This window comes from Leopardus geoffroyi, chromosome A3 (assembly GCF_018350155.1).
Source record: "Leopardus geoffroyi isolate Oge1 chromosome A3, O.geoffroyi_Oge1_pat1.0, whole genome shotgun sequence".
Taxonomy (NCBI): domain Eukaryota; kingdom Metazoa; phylum Chordata; class Mammalia; order Carnivora; family Felidae; genus Leopardus; species Leopardus geoffroyi.
In genome coordinates, this window is record NC_059336.1 from 82165911 (window position 1) to 82174475 (window position 8565).

The following is an 8565-nucleotide window of genomic DNA, read 5'->3' on the forward strand; positions in this document are numbered from 1 at the left end:
GTTTGTAACATGCTAAATTTGGCACCAGATACGATGTACTTAGTATAAACCAAACGGTATTAACAGTGTTCCCTCACTTTAATATGTGCTCCAAGACCACTTGTTCACATGTTTCCCACTTTGATAAACTGATCCAGGGAAGGAAAGTGCCTCGGAGACCTAATGAGTTTATGTTGTGTGTACAATGGGTTTTCTTTTTAAGTATAATTTATATACAGTAAATTCACTTTGATGTACAATTCCACGGGTTCTAACGCACGCATAGATTCCTGTTAACCACCACCTCAACCAGGATACAGAATTGTTCCATCACCCCCCAAAATTCCCTTGTGCTACCCTTTCAGAGTTAAATTTGTCCCTCTTTCCTAACCCCTAATCAGGCAACCACTGTTCCCTGTCCCCTGTCTATAGTTTTGCCTTTTCCTGAGTGTCCTAGAAAGAAGATCATGCAGTGCATAATCTTTTGAGGTCGGTTTTTTCCCATGTGTGTAATGCATTTGAGATTCATGTGGTGTGTGTATCAATAGTTTTTATCGCTCAGTAGTGTTCTGTTGTATAGATGTACCAATTTCTTTGTCCATCTACCTGTTAAGGATGCAGTGGGTTCTTAGTAAATCATTACATATAATCTTAGCACAGTATATATACAAAAGCAAGACTGAATACCCGTGTTTTCTCTTTCCTGTGGTTTGAATGATTAGGGAGGAAACTTGATTCCTTGGCTATTCTGCCTACAAATAAAACTATAGCTTATAGAAGTTTGCCTAGCTTCAGTTCGGGAGGTGAGCAGAGATATTTACTCACATGCTGGTTCTAGGGTCCTACTTACGCCTTAAATGTTTTTATTCATCCCTTCTTTCCATTTTTATTTTTCAAAGATGCAAAGTTATGAGGCATGATTCTGTCACAGCTTTTGCAGTTAAGTATAGGCAGGGAGGCACCTATATGCGCACCTGTTAAGGTGGGGACAGTTTGCTGACACTATTGGACAGAGATGGGGGAACTTCCGTGCCCCAGAGCCTCGCTAGAAAGATCCCTTTTGAAATATGACATTATACTTGCTTTGTGACAGCATTGTGGATTAGATGGTGTGGAAGACAGCTATAATTGGAGCCTCCAAGTGCCTCAAACACTGAAGGTCTTCACTCATGCAACAGGTATTTATTGAGTTGTGCCAGTTGCTGTTCTAGGCACTCAGACAATACATCAATGAGTAAAACTGACGAAGGTCTCTGGTGGGTTTAAACTTTAGTGTGCTTAAGAATCACCCAGAAAGCCCGCTTAAAGGCGCAAGCCCAGCCTCATTCCAGGAGATTGTTTCAAAAGATGTGGAGTTGGTCCCAAGAGTTTGTATTTTTGGGAAACATCCTGGATCCCAAATTAAGGAGCTCTGCCTTGGTGAATTCCATACACATTCACCTAATCAAACTGTTGGATTGTATGGGGCTGTGGTACTCCGTGCATATCTTCCTGTGAAAATTGCATTTCGACGCAGGGACATCCTTGCACTCCCCCAAAAAATCATGCAACTGTCATTACAGCTCTATAGCTGTGTGCCAACATCCCTGATTTAACCTCCTCCTCTCCTCATTCTATCCCTACCTCAAATATAAGACACTGAAGTAAAAGAAAGTGCCTTTCAACCAAGTTTTATAGAAATCTTCCTTATTTGGATTGACTTTGGACCTCAGGAGGACCTGACACCTGTTTTAAACAGTGGATGCTCTGAGAAAGATTGAGGTTCTGGGGGAAGCCTGCCTTCCTTATTGGTAACTATTTCAATCAGTTACTCATTGGAGAATTGTCAGGGTGGGACCCAATCGTTACTCTGAGACAAATAACACAGAGTGACTTATAACTTGTAAAGAGGTCAGAGGGCAAGTAGTAATGGCCCAAATGAGCTGTTCCTGGCATTTTGGAAATGAATTTAGAGTCTTCCTTTCACAAGAAAACGCTGCAACACTGCGTGCATGCCTTGCTTACGAACCACCATGTTAATTTCACAATGATTCTTCCCTAAAAAAAAAAAAAAAGTCTCCTGCACAAGGCCAAGAACTGCTTTGCAAGACAAACACTAAATAATTAATTAAAATAGGTGTATACAGATGCCAAAACAATACTCAACCAAGACAGAAGGGGAAGAAATAGCCACTGACGCTTTCTCTTGCTTTGATACACCTTCTATCTCCCAGGGAAAGATGGTGACCAGGTGAGCAAAGTCTTACAGAAGTAAGGAGACATCGTTCTTTGAAAGGGCAACAGACTGTCCCTAAATAATAGACCCTGGGAAGCAGCAAGCCAGCCATGAGCCTTGGGGACAATGTGAGGTTTGGGGGGCCTTCCAAGGTTTCATGAGTAAGGATGATAGCAAATGTTTGCTAATGACCCCAGCAACTCCCTCTCTGTCAGTATTCTGTCATTAATTCTAAACCGATAGATGAAAATAATCAAAGCTCACCTAAACAGCTGGTCTGGGAACAGGAGGGAGAAGCAGTGAGTCTGTGGTGAGAGGTGAGAATGGGGCACCCCTGCCTCAGGGATTCCTTGTGTAAGCTTAGGTAGGCACTTTATTTATTTACTTTTTTTGAAAGAGGGGGAAAAATGTTTTAATTGTTAAAATACATTAGTAAATTGAGTAATCTGCATTGCAGCACTAAGTGCTAGACGCAGTTGCCATCACATTAAGAACTTTCCAGATATCACACTAACCATCAGTCACCAGTTCAAGTGGGCACTTTAAACTTCCTGCTTCACTTTGCCTCCTGTGAGAAACGGAAATCATGACACCGTATCATCATTGTATCATCATGTTTGGAGAGCCAGAGGTAATAGCAGTTGGGGCAGGAGTAAAACATTTGTCACGATTGATAAAGCCAGAGTGAAAATAATCATGATACCAACTCCTGTAGCAGTTCTCCACAACGTTGTAAAACAGTAAGAAAAGCGCCAGTGTTTGAGGCTGTGTCTAATCCCTTGGAATACGCTTTTAATATTGTCTCGTTGAAGTCTATTTTATTTAAAATCTAGCCAAAGTTAGCAGTGTGTTCGGCAACATTTAAAATGATGTTTGTAAAATACAATTAGAGATTTTTTTATGCTGAATTATTACATTTGTTCCAATATGAGAAGCATGGGTTTCTCCTAATGCAGTAAAAATAATCTTTAGTTCAACATAAAATGATTTTTCATGTTACATTAAAAAGTGAATAAGGAAGACATGCACAAAAAAGATAAGGAACTACTGAAAACAGTTCTTTTAATGAGAATCTTCATGGAGTAGTGTGGTCTGTTACTCTAAGATGCTAATTCACCATTCATTTATCCTACATTTTTAAAAAAATATTTTTATGTTTATTTATTTTTGAGAGGGAGAGACAGAGCGTGAGCAGGGGAGGGGCAGAGAGAGAGGGAGACACAGAATCTGAAGCAGGCTCCAGGCTCTGAGCTGTCAGCACACAGCCCGATGTGGGGCTTGAACCCACAAACCATGAGATCATGACCTGAGCCGCAGTCAGGCACTCAACCGACTGAGCCACCCAGGTGCCCCATCCTACATTTTTTTTTAACTTTAGAGAGAGAGAGCACATGCACACAAGTGGGGAGGAGGAGCAGAGGGGGAGAAAGAGAGAGAGGGAGAATCCCAAGCAGGCTCCATGCTCTCAGCTTGGAGCCCCATGACCCTGGAATCATGACCTGAGCTGAAATCAAGAGTTGGATGCTCAGCCAACTGAGCCACCCTGGCACCCTTATCCTACATTTTTTAAATCTTTAAATAAACAAAAAACCCACACATTATGGAGAAGTCCAGTGTCTTTATCTGAGGAGGTTGGAAAGAGACCTGTTCTCATAAGACTCTGATTAAAATCCAATATTCGGGTTACCTCCCAGTTTGGGGTAGAAGGCAACTAACCTTCATTCTCTTTGCTTTTGTAAGCAGTGTAAATTCCTGACTTGGGATTCCCCCTGGCAATCCTCAATAACTTTGAAATTACGTAAATGCTTTTTAAAAATTCAGCTTGCTCAATTGAAAGGGCAAATACTTTTATACAGTTCACGCTCTTAAAGCACGTCTGTATAGTTATCCATGCCCATAGTTCTTCTCTCTCGTAAGGGAATCACTCATAACTGGATGCTAATGTAGTGAAGCTGGGATTAAACGGAGCACTTTTATATGAAGGCTCCGTGTTGGACACCGTGGGTTATAAAAAGAGACAAAGGACATATGTCGTCTACCTGGAAGAGTTTATGATCTGACTGGAAAGACAGGTCATGGACATATAAAATACACATAAAGATACACGTCAACAAATAGAGCCAGTCTGAGTGGGCAGAACATTACATGCTCTAGGAGTTCCAGGGGACAGGGCTTGCTAGGGTGACCCAGGGGCGGCGTCTGGGTCCGGAAGACTTCAGCTGGGCTTCCAAGGGCCCGAATGCCCTTTGCACCTCCCTGCTACACCAACCCCCCCCCCCCCGTACATACCAACTTTGGGTTTGAGCTGAGGGGCCAGTGTTATGTCTCCCAAAGTTCAGTGATGTAGTTGAAATTCTGGCCTCCCAAAGCAAGTTCAAGGAGGAATTTGCTATTTTTAAATTACAAAACACATGGGTCTCTGGTAGAGAGAAGACCTTCCTTTCAGAAGCCTCCAGCAAAGAAAGGGCTCCTTCCTAGAATATCTATGGAGAAATCATATCATAGATGCATTTCAAGTACTCAACTTCAGCCCCACCACTTGGCACCAAAATACAAAACAAAGCAAAAAGAAAAAACCACCTTGTATAGAAAGGAACCATTAAATACTCCACCTGTCATCCCCCTGGAAGAGCAAAGGGCCTGAGAGTAGGGATGTGACTCAGATGTGCCTTCCGTGATTGAGCTTCCTGGGCCTCACAGCTGAACCCTCAAAGATCCTCTAAGGTCCCTGGGCCCACGTCTAAAGATACCATTGATCTTTCCTGTGCCTCGCTCCTAACCACCAACCAGATTCTCCTTCTGGTGCTCCACCAGAGGAACAAAGACCTTCTCCATCACTGAACGAAGAACTGCATTGTTGAATTTACTGAGAACTAGCCTCCAAAGTGACCCTTCTTAAGGGATTTTTTTCAAGGGAAATTTTGTCCCTGAGCTTTCCATGCTGACTTTTGTACCTAACGACATGTGACAGATTTCCACCGTTTAGCCCAAGTAAACAGTTTTCTTGTTTATACATGATAGCCAGCTTCTTGATAACAGAATCCATTTTCTGAGCTCTGGTTCTAGACAGGGATGTCCAGTAAACTTTCTGGGGCGTTGGAGAGATTCTGCAATCTGCATTGTCCAATACAGTAGCCACCAGCCACACGTGGCTGTTCAGCACTTAGAATGTGGCTAGTGCCTACCATACTGGACAGCGCACGTCTAGAACATCGGACCGTGCTGAGCTTATGCTCGGTCTAGACCCTCAGGGAATTTTGTAGGCGGCAGAACTTCCTGTTTGAACCTAAGCCGCACTCACCCTCAAATTCAGGAAAGTCTAGGCACTTTCTGAAGGCATATTCATATGACAGACCGAGGTGCCTCTGGGGAAGAACACACCGCAGAGGAAGAGAGAGTCCACAAGGCAGTTTGTTCCAGGAAGGCAGGCAAGCTTCCGGAGAAAGTGATAACTTTGCAGTCACTTCTGTGTTGTCCCTCACGCTGTCCCAGGCCCAAGTCAGTGGAGCTATACTTGAATCCTAGAACAAGGGGCTGCAATAAACACCCTGCTTCCGTGTGAACCCCACCCCTCAGAGAGCTGAAGAGTGAGGTAGCGGCAGCACGGACGACATGCAGTCGTGTACCCACCGACGTTTCCCACGCACCTCGTGCGTTCCAGGCATGGTGCTAGATGCTGGCAGCCGTGTGGGCAGCTGCCGTGGCACCTGCCTGGGCCTGAGTCTTCAGCAGCCTCTGCACAGCTGTCAGCAGTACGACAGATGCCACCGGACAGCGACAGGAGCATAGCCGTCCATCTCAGAATCGCAGTGGTGGTCAGAAGCCTTTATTTATTTTTATGACTCACGCCATCGTGCTTACGTGTTTGTCTAACCCATAAGTGGTTGGCCTCCTGGGAACAGTCTTGGGTTGACCTAAAGCCACGATTGGAGGAGGACCCAACATTTTTTCGTATCCTCAAAAAGCCAACCTACTCCAGAAAGCGTTTGGGAACGAGAAATTTTATGGGTCATTTTGTGGGAAGGCGAGTCTTTTATCACACACCACTCAAAAAACAAGGGAATAAAAACCCTTAGTAGACATTTTTTTCTCCCCAAGTCCCTCTTTAACTTCTAGCCCTCTCCAACGTTCTCCGAGGCAGTTTCTGTATCTCCCCAATTGCCTGCCTTATGCAGAGAGCTATTTGGCCTGTACCAGCTCTCCAAAAGGGGCTTTTAAAAGGCAATTTTCTCCACAGGGGAGATTCAGGCCCCATGAAAACTTAGAATTCTCTATCATGTCATTTGCTAGTTTCTTTAACACTTTGCCTCATTTCCAAAACAACTCAAGGAAGCAAAGAGTGAGGACATCAAAACAGGTGGGGAGGAAAATGCCAGAACCTCCTGGTTCTTTCTGTCCTCAAGACCCAGGCTTAATGTCTCCTCTTCGACTTCCCTAATAATTGTAAAGAAGTTGCCTCTTGGGGCACCTGGGTGGCTCAGTTGGTTAAGCGACAGACTTTGGCTCAGGTCATGATCTCATGGTTCATGGGTTCGAGGCCTGCATCGGGTTCTGTGCTGACAGCTCAGAGCCTGGAGACTGCTTCGGATTCTGTGTCTCCCTCCCTCTGCCCCTCCCCCACTTGCACTCTGTCTCTCTCTCTCTCTCTCTCTCTCGCTCTCTCAAAAATAAACAAACATTTAAAAAAAAGTTAAAAATGGAACTACCCTATGATCCAATAATCACACTGCTGGGTATTTACCCACAAAATACAAAAACACTAGGGGCACCTGGGTGGCTCAGGCGGTTAAGCGTCTGACTTCAGCTCAGGTCGTGATCTCAAAGTTTGTGAGTTCGAGCCCTGCGTCGGGCTCTGTGCTGATAGCTTGGAGCCTGGAGCCTGCTTCAGATTCTCTGTCTCCCTCTTTCTCTGCTCCCCCACTCACGCTCTGTCTCGGTCTCAAAAATAAATAAGCATTAAAAAAATTTTTTTTAATACAAAAACACTAATTCAAAGGGATACATGCATTCCTACGTTTATTGCATCATTATTTACAATAAGTCAAACTATGGATGCAGCCTAAGTGTCCATCAACACACACACACACACACACACGCACACGCATACACACACATAATGGAATCGTACTCAGCCATTAGAAAAAATGAAATCCTGCCATTTGCAACAACATGGATGGAGCGAGAGAGTATAATGCTGAGTGAAATAAGCCAGTCAGAGAAAGACAAATACCATATGATTTCACTCCTGTGTAGAATTTAAGAAACAAAACCAATGAGCAAAGGAATGAGAGAAACAGAGAGAGAGACCAAGAAACAGACTGGTGGTTACCAGAGGGGAGCTGGGCGGGGGGATGGGTGAAATAGGTAAAGGGGATTAAGAGTACATTTATGATGAGCACTAAAAAATGTATAGAATTGTTGAATCACTATGTTGTACATTTGAAACTATTATAACACCGTATGTTAACTCTACGGGAATTTTTTTTAAGTTAATTAAAAAAAAGAGGGGCACCTGGTGGCTCAGTCAGTTGAGTGCCCGACTCTTGGTTGTGACTCGAGTCATGATCTCACTGTTCGTGAGTTCAAGCCCCACATCAAGCTCTGCACTGACAGTGTGAAGCCTGCTTCAGATTCTCCGTCTCCCTCTCTCTCTGCCCCTCCCCTGCTCGTGCTCTCTAAATAAAGAAGCAAACAAACAATCTTTAAAAAAGAAATACTGTGCAAAGGAAAAGAGCATTAGGACAGACAGATTGGGGTTCAAATCTTGCCGCTTGCCAGCTCTGTGATCTCCCTGTATAAGGTTTGACAAATCTGAGCCTCGGTTTTTTCTTCTGTAATATGGGACTGCAAAAATCTTTGCAAGATTATTATAAGGATTAAGCAAACGACTATCCCTGTGGCACTTAGCATAGTGCCTGGAATGTAACGAGAGCTCAACAAACAGTTTCTGTGAGAACTATGTCAGATGGGCGCCTGGGTGGCTCAATTGGTTAAGTGTCTGGCTTTGGCTCAGGTCATGATCTCACGGTCCATGAGTTCAAGCCCCACGTCCTGTGCTGACAACTCAGAGCCTGGACCCTGCTTCGGATTCTGTGTCTGCCTCTCTCTGCCCCTCCTCCACTCATTCTCGGTCTCTCTCAAAAATAAGCAACATTAAAAAAAAAAAAAAAGAACTACACGAGAAATCAGACTCGCTCATCTGATACTTTATATTCTGGACTGACCTCAACTTAGCAGTTCTGAGGCTACTGAGGCTACCTGAATAGCAGGGCTTGCTGGGTTCTCGTATGGCAGAGGAGAGAAACAAGTCCAGAGAGCTTAAGTGACTTGTCCGTGGTGCGACTTTGCGCCTCACTGCTTTTTTGGGATCC